This window comes from Nomascus leucogenys, chromosome 2 (assembly GCF_006542625.1).
Source record: "Nomascus leucogenys isolate Asia chromosome 2, Asia_NLE_v1, whole genome shotgun sequence".
Lineage (NCBI taxonomy): Eukaryota > Metazoa > Chordata > Mammalia > Primates > Hylobatidae > Nomascus > Nomascus leucogenys.
The window spans coordinates 89,093,578-89,106,885 of NC_044382.1; the positions used below are offsets into that span (position 1 = coordinate 89,093,578).

The 13,308-nt window shown below is 43.5% G+C and overlaps 1 pseudogene; it reads left to right on the top strand.

The window, feature by feature from the left end:
* The first annotated feature begins 7,363 nt into the window (after nt 1-7,363).
* Nucleotides 7,364-8,677, top strand: LOC105739389 (annotated as a pseudogene).
* Nucleotides 8,678-13,308: the final 4,631 nt, after the last annotated feature.

Below are 13,308 nucleotides of genomic sequence, written 5' to 3' on the forward strand. Positions count from 1 at the left end.
GATACTACACAGCAGGAATTCCTGTGGGGAGCAATGGATTCCAAGCTCCAGCTCCTTCTTCCCTTGGGCTCTCCTTTTCACCCTGGCTCTGTCAGGAATCAGCTTCAACTAGTCACCTACTGCCTGCTCCTGGGCCCAGGCTCTTATCTCTGTCACTTCTGTCTCTTCTCTGCCACATCACTGTCCTCCAGTCTAATCTCCATGGCCTGAGTTGTAATAAGTGCCTTGGGAAATTATAACTGCCTTACTAGGAAGTAATTACTTTGGCATTTTCTTCATGGAGAATGCTTCTGTCAATAAAAAGAAAAAAAAAGATATGAAGTGACTGGTAGTATGCTTGCAGAAATTAAAAACCTCTTCAGGACAAAAAGAAATGTTGTGGCCAGGCACAGTGGCTCATGCCTGAATCCTAGCACGTTGGGAGGCCGAGGGAATTGCTTGATCCCAGGAGTATGAGACCAGCCTAGGCAACGTGGTGAAATCTCATCTTCTCTACAAAAAATTAGCTGGGTGTGGTGGTGTATGCCTGTAGTCCCAGCTACTTGGGTGGCTGAGGTAGGAGGATCACCTGTGCCTGTGAAGGCTGAAGCTGCAGTGAGCCATGATCGAGCCACTGCCCTCCAGCCTGGGTGACAGAGTGAGACCTTGTCTCAAAAAAAAAAAAAAAAAAAAAAAAAAAAGAGTCTTAGAAAGTTGTCAGATTATCAGAGATCATCAAAGATACAAAGAAATCTTTTGTGGAATCCAAGATACAACTAAGAATCATAAGAATCTCTTTGAGGGATTAAAGATGTAATCAAACGGCTTGAAGGAACAAATCAAATGCCAGTGGTAAATCCTGTTGTTATTTTAGGCCACAATGAAAAACAGGAATGAAAAGAAACAGGAAAAATTATTGGAAAACAAGAACTCAGTGGAAATATCACTAGTTTTTACAAGGGCTTTTGCAAAACTTTCAGGAATGAAACATACTTTAATGAAGTTAATTTAAGTCAGGAGACAAAGCCTGAATTCAAAAGGGTCAAAACAGGTCCAAGGTTAAGACCTTGGATTTAAAATACTTAAATACTTCTGCTCTAAATTTTATTTTCTCCTTTCTGCTAACTTTGGGCTTAGTTTGTTCTTTTTCTAGTTCCTTGAGACGTGAAGTTAGGTTGTTTATTTGAGATCTTTCTTTTTCCTTAATGTAGGCATTTATTGCTATCCACTTCCCTCTTACCTGTGTGTTTGCTGCGTCTCATGAGTTTTGCATGTTGCGTTCCATTTTTCTTTGTCTCAAGATACTTTTTGATTTCACTTTTGATTTGTTCAGGAGTATGTCATTTAATTTCTACATATTAATTTTTTTTTTTTTTTTTTTTTGAGATGGAGTCTCGCTGTGTCGCCCAGGCTGGAGTGCAGTGGCGCAATCTCGGCTCACTGCAAGCTCCGCCTCCCGGGTTCATGCCATTCTCCTGCCTCAGCCTCTCCTAGTAGCTGGGACTACAGGCACCCGCCACCACGCCTAGCTAATTTTTTGTATTTTTAGTAGAGACAGGGTTTCACCGTGGTCTCGATCTCCTGACCTCGTGATCCGCCCGCCTCGGCCTCCCAAAGTGCTGGGATTACAAGCGTGAGCCACCGTGCCCGGCCTACATATTAATTTTTTAAAATTCCTTCAGTTATTGATTTCTAGTTTTATACTATTATGGTCTGAAAAAATACTTTAGATGATTTTAATATTCTTAAATTTGTTAAGACTTGTTCTGTGGCCCAAAACGTGATCTATCTGGAAGAATGTTCCATGTGTGCTTGAAAAGAATGTGTATTCCACTGCTATTGGATGGCATGTTGCATATATGAACAGATGTTAGGTTCATTTGGTCTATAGCATTATACAAGTCTTCTGTTTCCTTACTGATTTTTCTGTCTGGATGATTCCATTGTTGAAAGTGGGGTACTGAAGTTCTTTGTTATCGTATTGCTGTCTATTTCTCTCTTCAGTTTTGTTAATATTTGCTTTCTATATTTAGGTGCTCCAATGTTGGGTGCATGTATATTTACAATTGTTATATCCTGTATTAATTGACCCTTTCATCATCATATATTAACCTTCTTTGTTTCTCATGACAGACCGAGTGAAAGTCTATTTTTTTCTTTTTTCTTTCTTTCTTTCTTTTTCTTTTTTTCATGGAAGGACAAGGGAAGAGGAGCAGAAGGAGAGAGAGGGAGTTGAAAGATTGTTTTGTCTGATGTAAGTATAGCCACCCTTTCGCTCCCCTGGTTACTGTTTGCATGAAATATCTTTTTCCATCCCTTCACTTTCAGTCTGTGTGTCCCCTTAATGCTAAAATGAGTCTCTTGTAAGTAGCATATTGTTGGATCTGTTTTTTTTTAAATCCATTCAGCTACTCTGTCTTTTGATTGGAGAATTTAATTCATTTACATTTAAAGTAATTATTGACAGGTAAAGTATTTATTGATAGGTAAGGACTTACTGTTGTCATTTTGTTAATTATTTACTGACTACTTTGTTGTTTCTTTCTTTCAATCTTGCTTTCTTCCTTTGTGATTTGTTGAATTTTTTTGTAATGGTATGCTTTGATTCCTTTCTTTTTCTTTGTCTGTTTTTTTCTTTTTCTTTCTTTCTTTTTTTTTTTTTTTAAATCACCCAGGCTGGAGTGCAGTAGCACTATTTCAGCTCACTGCAACCTCTGCCTCCCAGATTCAAATGGTCCTCCTGTCTTAGCCTCCCAAGTGGCTGGGAATACAAGCATGTGTCACCACGCTCAGCAAATTTGTGTATTTTTAGTAGAGATGGGGTTTCACCATGTTGGCCAAGCTGGTCTCGAGCTCCTGGCCTCAAGTGATCCACCCGCCTTGGCCTTCCAAAGTGCTGGGATTACAGGTGTGAGCCACTGCACCCAGACTTAGGCTGTTTTATTTATTTATTTAGAGACAAAAAGTATCACTCTGTCACCCAGGCTGGAGTGCAGTGGCACAATCTTGGCTCACTGCAACCTCCGCCTCCTGGGTTCAAGCCATTCTCCTGCCTCAGCCTCCTGAGTAGCTGGGATTACAGGTGCATGCCACCATGCCTGGCTAATTTTTGTATTTTTAGTAGAGATGGGGTTTCACCATGTTGATCAGGCTGGTCTCAAACTCCTGATCTTGTGATCTGCCCGCCTCAGCCTCCCAATGTGCTGGGATTACAGGCGTGAGCCACCGTGCCCAGCCTAAGCTGTATTTTTTTTTTTTTTTTGACATGGAGTCTCGCTCTGTCACCCAGGCTGGAGTGCAGTGGCGCAATCTCGGCTCACTGCAAGCTCCGCCTCCTGGGTTCACACCATTCTCCTGCCTCAGCCTCTCCGAGTAGCTGGGACTACAGGCGCCCGCCACCACGCCCGGCTAATTTTTTTTGTATTTTTAGTAGAGACGGGGTTTCACCGTGGTCTCGATCTCCTGACCTCGTGATCCGCCCGCCTCGGCCTCCCAAAGTGCTGGGATTACAAGCGTGAGCCACCGTGCCCGGCCGCCTAAGCTGTTTTATGTTGCTATAAAGATTGGGCAATTTATAAAGGAAAGGCTGAGGCTGGATGCAGTGTCTCACGCCTGCAATCCCAGCACTTTGGGAGGCTGAGGTAGGCAGATCACCTGAGGTCGGGAGTTCAAGACCAGCATGACCAACATGGAGAAATCCCGTCTCTACTAAAAATACAAAAAATTTAGCTTGAACCCAGGAGGCAGAGGTTGAGGTGAGCCGAGATCAAGTCATTGCGCTCCAGCCTGGGCAACAAGAGTGAAACTCCGTCTCAAAAAAAAAAAAAAAAAAAAAAGGCTGGGTGATTTGTAAAGGAGAGATTTATTTAGCATGGCTCTGCTGGTTGAAAGGTTCAACATAGGCATCTGATGGGGGCCTAAGGTTGCTTCCACTCATGGTGGAGGGTGAAAGGGAGCTAGCACGTGCAGAGACCGCATAGTGAGAGAGGAAGTGACAAAGAGGTGGGAGGTGCCAGGCTCTTTTTAACAAGCAGCTCTCTCTGGAACTAACAGAGAGACAATACATTTATCCTGCCTACCCCACGCAGAGAGGGCATTAATCTATTAAAGAGGAATCTGCCCCCATGACCCAAACAACTCTCATTAAGCCACACTCCCAATATTGGGGATCAAATGTCAACATGAGATTTGGAGGAGAGAAACATCCAAACTATGTACCTACCAGAGGTTTTTTTCTTTATAGTTACCATGGGGCTTATAGAAAACACCTTATGATTATAACGTTCTAATTTAAGCTGATAACAATTTAACTTCAATTGCATACAAAATCTATATACTTTTACTCCTACCACATACATTCCATACGTTAACAGTGAACTATCCAGAAAAGAAATTAAGAAAATGATCCCATTTACAATAGCACCAAAAAGAATAAAATATTTAGGAATAAATTTAACCAGGAAGGTGAAGAATCTGTACATTGAAAGCTATAAGATATTGATGACAGAAAGAATAAATAGAGTTGCGCATGGTGGCTCGCACCTGTAATCCCAGCACTTTGGGAGTCCGAAGCAGGAGGATTGCTTGAGCTCAGAAGATCAAGAACAGCCTGGGCAATATAGTGAGACCTCATCTCTACAAAGAAGAAGAAGGAGGAGGGGGAGGAGGAGGAAGAGGAAACAACTAAATGGAAAGCTATTACATCTTAATGGATTGGAAGAATCAATATTGTTAAAACGTTTATAGTACACAAAGCTATCTACAGATTCAATCCCTATCAAAATTCTAATCCCTATCACAATTCTAATGCTATTCTTTACAGAAATAAATAGAAAAACAGTCATAAAATTCATACAAACCACAAAAAAATCCAAATACCCAAAGCAATCTTGAGGAAGAAAAAGAATTCTGGAAACATCACACTCCCTAATTTCAAGCTATATTATAAAGCTATAGTAGTCAGAATAATATGATACTGGCATTAAAAGAGACACATTGACCAATGGAACAATAGACAGAGCCCAGAAATAAAACTATGTATATATGGTTAACTAATCTTTGAGAAGGGTACCAAGAATACACAATGGAAAAAGGAAAGTCTCTTCAATAAGTGATGTGGAAGCTGGATGTGGGGGCTCATGCCTGTAATCCCAGGACTTTGAGAGGCTAAGGCGGGTGGATCACCTGAGGTCAGGAGTTCCAGACCAGCCTGGCCAACATGGCAAAACCCCATTTCTCTTAAAACATGCAAAAATTAGCTGGGCGTGCTGGTGCACGCCTGTGATCCCAGCTACTCAGGATGCTGAGGCAGGAGAATTGCTTGAAGCCAGGAGGCAGAGGCTGCAGTGAGCTGAGGTCAGGCCACTGCACTACAGACTGGGCGACAGAGTGAGACTCTGTCTCAAAAAAATAAATAAATAAATAGGGCGAGCACGGTGGCTCAGGCTTGTAATCCCAGCACATTTGGAGGCTGAGGTGGGCGGATCACCTGAGGTCAGGAGTTCAAGACCAGCCTGGCCAACATGGTGAAACCCTGTCTCTACTAAAAATACAAAAATTGGCCAGGCATAGTGACACATGCCAGCTACTTGGAAGGCTGAGGCAGGAGATTTGCTTGAACCTGGGTGTTGTGGTAAGCCAAGATCGCACCACTGCATTCCATCCTGGGTGGCAGAGTGAGACTCCATCTCAAAAAAAAAAAAAAAAACCAACAAAAAAATTAAAAATAAATAAATAAATAAGTGATGTTGGGAAAACTGTATGTCACATGCAAAAAAAAATGAAATTGGACCCTTACATTATGTACAAAAATTAACTCAAAATGACTTAAATGTAAGACTTGAAATATAAAACTCCCAGAAGAAAACATAGGAAAAACCTTCTTGATATTAGGGGAAAAGTTTCTTGACATTGGTCTTTATAATTACTTTTTGGCTGTGACACCAAAGCTCAGGCAATAAAAGTAAAAATAAACAAATGGAACTACATCAAACTAAAATGCTTCTGCGTAGCAAAGGAAACATCAACAAAATGAAAAGGCAACCTATGGAATGAGGGCAAATTTGAAAAAAAGTTAATATAGGCCAGGCGCGGTGGCTCACGCCTGTAATCTCAACACTTTGGGAGGCCGAGGCGGGCGGATCACTTGAGGTCAGGAGTTCAAGACCAGCCTGGCCAATATGGTGAAACCCTGTCTCTACTAAAAATACAAAAATTATCCGGGCATGGTGGTGCACGCCTGTAATTCCAGCTACTCAGGAAGCTGAGGTAGGAGAATTGCTTGAACCTGGGAGGTGGAGGTTGCAGTGAGCTGAGGTCACACGACTTCACTTAGTCTTGGCGATGGAGTGAGACTCTGTCTCAAAAAAAAAAAAACAGGTTAATATAAAGAAAATAAGAAACTCATACAACTTACCAGCAAAAAACCAAATAACCAGAATTTTAAAATTATTTTTATTATTTTTTTGAGACGGAGTCCCCTTCTGTTGCCCAGGCTGCAGTGCAATGGCGAGATCTCGGCTCACTGCAACCTCCACCTCCTGTGTTAAGTGATTCTTCTGCCTCAGCCTCCTGAGTAGCTGGGATTACAGGCACCTGCCAACACGCCCGGTTAATTTTTTGAATTTTTAGTAGAGACGGGGTTTCACCATGTTGACCAGGCTGGTCTCAAACTCCTGACTTCAGGTGATCTACCTGTCTCAGCCTCCCAAAGTGCTGGGATTACAGGCATGAGCCACTGCGCCTGGCCACAAATAACCCAATTTTTTAAAAGGGCAAAAGATCTTGAATATAGATTTTTCCAAAGAAGCCATACAAATGGCCAAAACTACATGAAAAAGTGCTCAACAGCACTAATTGTCAGAGAAATGCAAGTCAAAACTCCAGTGAAGTATTGCCTGACATCTGTTAGAATGGTTATCAAAAAGACAAGGAACATGAAGTTTTGGTAAGAGTGTGGAGAAAAAAGAACTCTTGTATATTGTTGGTGGGAATGTAAGTCGGTACAGCCATTATGAAAAAGAGTATGGAAGTTTCTCAAAAGTTAAAAATAGGGCCAGGTGTAGTGGCTCGCATCTGTAGTCCCAGCACTTTGGGAAGCTGAAGCAGGGGGATTGCTTGAGCCCAGGAGTTTGAGACCAGCCTTGGCAACATAGTGATACCCCATCTCTATAAAAAAATACAAAAATCAGCCAGGTGTGGTGGTACACACCTATGGTTCCAGATACTCAGGAGGCTGAGGTGGGAGGATTGCTTGAGCCTGGGAAGTGGAGGTTGCAGTGAGCTGAGATCATGCCATTGCATTCTACCCTGGGCAACAGAGTGAAGCTCTGGCAAAAAAAAAAAAAAAAAAAAAAAATTAGGTCCTAGGCAAAACCCGAGTCCCGTCCTCTTGCTTTCCTCCCCGGACAGCATGAGCTTTACCACTCGCTCCACCACCTCCTCCACCAACTACTGGTCCCTGGGCTCTGCCCAGCTGCCCAGCTACTTGGCCCAGCTGGTCAGCAGCGTGGCCAGTGTCTATGCAGGTGCCGGGGGCTCAGGCTCCCGGATCTCCGTGTCCCACTCCACAAGCTTCTGGGGCGGCTTGGGGGACCTGGTGGGAATAGGGGATATCCAGAACGAGAAGGAGACCATGCAAGGCCTGAACGACTGTCTGGCCTCCTACCTGGACAAAGTGAGGAGCCTGGGAGACCGAGAAATGGAGGCTGGAGAGCAAAGTCCAGGAGCATCTGGAGAAGAAGGGACCCCAGGTCAGAGACTAGGGGCATTACTTTAAGACCACTGAGGACTTGAGGGTTCAGATCTTCACAAGTACTGTGGACAGTGCCTGCATCATTCTGCAGATTGACAGTGCCCATATAGCTGCTGATGACTTTAGAGTCAAGTGTGAGACAGAACTGGCCACGTGCCGGTCTGTGGAGAGTGACATCTGTGGGCTCCGCAAGACCACTGATGACACCAATGTCACTCAGCTGAAGCTGGAGACAGAGATTGAGGCTCTCAAGGAGGAACTGCTCTTCATGAAGAAGACCCACAAAGAGGAAGTAAAAGGCCTCCAAGCCCAGATTGCCAGCTCTGGGTTGACCATGGAGGTAGATGCCCTCAAATCTCAGGACCTGGCCAAGATCATGGCAGACATCCATGCCCAATATGACAAGTTGGCTCAGAAGAACCGAGAGGAGCTGAACAAGTACTGGTCCTAGCAGACTGAGGAGAGCGCCAAGCAGTCCGCTGAGATCAGAGCTGCTGAGATAATGCTCACGGAGCTGAGACATACACTCCAGTCCTTGGAGATCAACCTGAACTCAATGAGAAATCTGAAAGCCAGATTGGAGAACTGCCTGAGGGAGGTGGAGACCCGCTATGCCATGCAGATGGAGGGTTCTGCTGCACTTGGAGTTGGAGCTGGCACAGACCTGGGCAGAGGGGCAGCACCAGGTCCAGGAATATGAGGCTCTGCTGAACATAAAGATCAAGCTGGAGGCTGAGATCACCACCTACCACCACCTGCTGGAAGACGGGGAGGGCTTCAATCCTGGTGATGCCCTGGATAGCAGCAACTCCTTCCAAAGCATCCAGAAGACCACCACTCACAGGATAGTGGACGGTATAGGAGGTCCCCTAGGTGTTTGAGACCAATGACACCAAAGTGCCGAGACATTCAGCCAGCAGAAGCAGGGTATCCTTTGGGGAGTAGGAGGCCGATAAAACATTCAGAGGTCATTGGGAAAAAACTTTTTAAATAGAACTACCATACAATCCAATAATCCCACTTCCGAGTATATATCCAAAGGAAATGGAATCAGTATCTCAAAGAGATATCTGCATTGCCATGTTAATTGCAGCATTATTCACAATAGCCAAGATATGGAAACAACCTAAGTGTCCATGGATGGATGAACGAATGAAGAAAATTTTGGTGTATATATATACAATGGGATATCATTCAAGCCACGTAAAAGAAGAAAATCTTGTAATATGCAACAACATTGATGAAAGCAGAAGACCTTATGCTAAGTGAAATAAGCCAGACCCAGAAAGACACATAACGTATGATTTCACTTACTTGTAGAATCTAAAAAAGTCAAACTCATAGAAGCAGAGAGTAGAACGATGGTTGCCAAAGGCTGAGGAGTAGGAGAAATGAAAAGATGTTGATCACAGGATATAAACTTTCAGCTATAAGAAGAACAATTTCTGAGCTTGGCTCAGACCCCCACATCTAAATAAAAAAAAGATGAACAAGTTCTAGGGATCTACTGAACAGCAAGGGTAGCATTGAATGTGTTAATTTGATTGTGATAATCATTACAAAATCTATACACATATATCAAATCATCATGCTGTATGCCTTGAGTATATCAATCTTTGTCAATTAATTTTTTTTTTTTTTAGACAGAGTCTTGCTCTGTCACCCCGGCTACAGTGCAGTGGCAGGACCTTTGCCTCCCAGGTTCACATGATTCTCCTGCCTCAGCCTCCCAAGTAGCTGGGATTACAGGCGCCTGCCACCACTCCTGGCTAACTTTCATATTTTTTTGTTGGTTTGTTTGTTTTGTTTTATTTTTGAGATGGAGTGTCGCTCTGTCTCCAGGCTGGAGTGCAGTGGCACGATGTCAGCTCACTGCAACCTCCAATTCCCTGGTTCAAGCAATTCTCCTGCCTCAGCCTCTCGAGTGGCTGGGATTACAGGAACGTGCCACCACGCCCGGCTAATCTTTTTGTATTTTTAGTAGAGACGGGGTTTCACCATGTTGGCCAGGCTGGTCTCACACTCCTAACCTCAGGTAATCCGCCCACCTCGGCCTCCCAAACTGTTGGGATTACAGGCGTGAGCCACCGTGCTTGGCCTAATTTTTGTATTTTTAATAGAGATGGGGGTTTCACCACGTTGGCCAGGCTGGTCTTGAACTCCTGACCTCAACTGATCCACCCACCTCGGCCTCCCAAAGTGCTGAGATTACAGGTGTGAGCCACTGCCCCCAGTCTAATTTTTTTTTTTTTTTTTTTGAGATTGTCTTGCTCTGTCACTCAAGCTGGAGTGCAGTGATGCCATCACAGTTCACTTTGACTTCGAACCCCTTGGGCTCAAGCAATCCTTCTGCCTTAGCCTCCCAAGTAGCTGGGACTACAGGTGTGTACCACCACAACTGGATAATATATTTTTTTTTGAGACAGAGTCTCAATCCCATTGCCTAGGCTGGAGTGCAGTTGCACAATCATGGTTCACTGCAGCCTTTACTTCCCTGACTAAGGTGATCCTCCCACCTCAGCCTCCTGCATAGCTGGGACTACAGGCACATGCCACCATGCCTGGCTAATTTTTGTATTTTTTTGTAGAGACAGGGTTTTGCCTTGTTGCCCAGGCTGATCTCAAATTCCTGAGCTCAGGCAATCTGCCTGCCTCAGCCTCCCAGAGTGCTGAGATTACAGGCATGAGTCACCACACCTGGCCTCGCCTATTTTAAAAAGAGACTTGAATACTTACAACAGGAAGCAGAAGACTGAAGTGAGTTCTGTGATCTAATCAAACGTTGTCAGAAATTTCCAAAAGACATAGCAAGTGCTCTTGTTCACAAAGAAAATTAAATTCAAGTTTTGAGTAATGGCATCGTGCAGCTGAAATAGCTGCAGGTGACCAGACTGAGAAATTAAAAAACAGATGATGAATGTCTCACAAAAGGAACCTTTGTTAACAATAGTTGAAAACTATATAGACCATTTCTAATCCAAACTGAGTGCTGAGTTGATAGCTTGGCAAGGGCTGGAAAACAGAGAAGTTGGAACACAACTCTTGCTTGTTGCATCAAGCCATAGATCTGCTAGAAAATGAATATAAAACCTTACATCAAGGCCAGGCGCAGTGGCAGAGGCTGCAGTGAGCCGAGATTGTGTCACTGCACTCCAGTCTGGGTGACAGAGTGAGACTCCGTCTAAAAAAAAAAAAAAGAATGGGAAAGGAAGAGAAAGATAAGACATACCAGCTACAGAGTAGGTAAAATTCTGCCAGTAGAGAATTCGAGGAATGGAGGATGAAGGGCAGAAAGCAAAGATCTTACCCAGGTTTCTCTTGGTGCTAAGAAAGGTCGTGACAGCTAGTTGACAGCACATACCCCAGAATGAGCTCTAACTGGCAAGAAGATGCAAGCTGCTAGACTGAGACAAATCAAAATTAAATATTTTTTCCAAAAAACAGGGAATTTCCAACAAACTCCAGGAAGACCAAAATGACAAAATCTTTCAGAGAGAGGTTTAGTAATCCAAGATTTATTGTTGGCCCACCCTTTGAACCTGGTGAAAGCCTCCGCTGTTACTGATATTGTACCCATATGGAATATCTTACTCTCGTTTTTTTTTTTTTTTTTCTTTTGAGACAGAGTCTTGCACTGTCACCCAGGCTGGAGTACAGTGCCGTCATCTTGGCTCACTGCAACCTCTATCTCCCGGGTTCAAGCAATTCTTGTGCCTCAGCCTCCCAGGTGGCTGAGACTACAGGCATGCACCACTACACTTGGCTGATTTTTGTATTTTTTGTAGAGACAGGGTTTTGCCATGTTGGCCAGGCTGGTCTCAAACTCCTGACCTCAAGTGATCTACCCGCCTTGGCCTACCAAAGTGCTGGGATTACAGGCGTGAGCCACCACGCCTGGCCTCACTCTTGTGTTAGTGAAACAGATGTGTTAAAATGAACCTGTGTCTGTGGATGGTCCTACATCTAGTCCCCAGTGATCATTTCAGGTTATCTAAAACAGTATCTATCGCTCATCTGCATCTTGGGATAGCTTCATCGGTAAACCTTACTGGGGAAACTCACCAACTTCTTACATTTATTCATTCATTCTACAAAATGTTATTAAGTGCCTTTCATGACTCATGGATTTTGTTAAGCGTTGGAGATAGAACACGGAACAAGACAACATTCTAGTCTTTGTAGAACTTACATTCTAATAGAGGAAACAGACAAGTAATAGAGAAACTGATAATACAATTTCAGGCAGGGATAAGGGATATAAGGGAAAACTAAGCAGAGGAAAGGGGTAGTCATGGGAATGCTACTTTATACATGGTGGTCAGAGAAGGCCGCCCTAAGGAGACAGACATGAATGGACAGAGGGAGGGAACTATGTGAAGATCCGGGAAAGGTTGCCCAGGCAGAGAGAATAGCCAGTGCAAAGGCCTTGAGCCAGAAGCATGTTGGATATGTTGGAAAAATAGCTTTGTTTCTGAATCTAAAATAAAAGTTGGAGAGGGAGGAAAAAAAAAGATGTCCTTAAAGTGAAAAAGGCAGCCCACAGAATGGGAGGAAATATTTGCAAACCATTGATTTGAAAAGGGGCTAGTAGTTAGAATATATAAAGAACACTTAACAATAAAAAGACAAATAACTCATTTTAAAAATTGGCAAGGTATTTGAATAGATATTTCTCCAAAGAAGGTATGAAAATGTCTGATAAGTATATGCAAAGACAATAAACATCACTATTCATTAGGGAAATGCTAATCAAAACCAGAATGAGGGCTGGGCGCAGTGGCTCACACCTGTAATCTCAGCACTTTGAGATTACCAGCCTGGCCAACATGGTGAAACCCTGTCTCTACTAAAAATGCAAAAATTAGCTGGGCATGGTGGTGTGCGCCTGTAATCCTGGCTACTTGGGTGGCTGAGGCACAAGAATCGCTTGAACCCGGGAGGTGGAGGTTGCAGTGAGCCCAAATCGTGCCACTGCACTCCAGCTTGGGCAATAGAGCAAGACTTTGTCTCCAAAACAAAAAACAACAACAAAACAACAAAAACAACCAGAATGACATATCACTTTACACACACTGGAATGGCTAAAATTAAAAAAAATAATAATAAGTGTTGACAAGAATTGGAGAAATTGGAACCCTCTTACATTGCTGGTGGGATTGTAAATTGGTATTATGACTTTGGGAAACTCTCTGGCAGTTCTTCTGGCCATACAGTTACTGCATGGCCTAGTAATTTTACTCCCAAGTAGAACTGAGATTAGGTAACTGGCTACAGTTGCTGGGCTAACCAAGAGTCGTGAAAACATATGTCCACACAAAAACCTGTACATGAGTGTTCATAGTGAAACATCATTCATAGTAGCCAAAAAGTGAAAACAACACAAATGTCCATCAGTTGATGAATGGATCAGTTTTGAGACAGGATCTCATTCTGTTGCCCAGACTGGAGTGCAGTAGCTCAATCACAGATCACTGCAGCCTCGACCTCCTGGGCTCAAGCAATCCTCCCACCTCAGCCTCCCAGCTGGAACTACAGGCACGTGCTACCACACCAGCTAATTTTTAAAAAATTTTTTT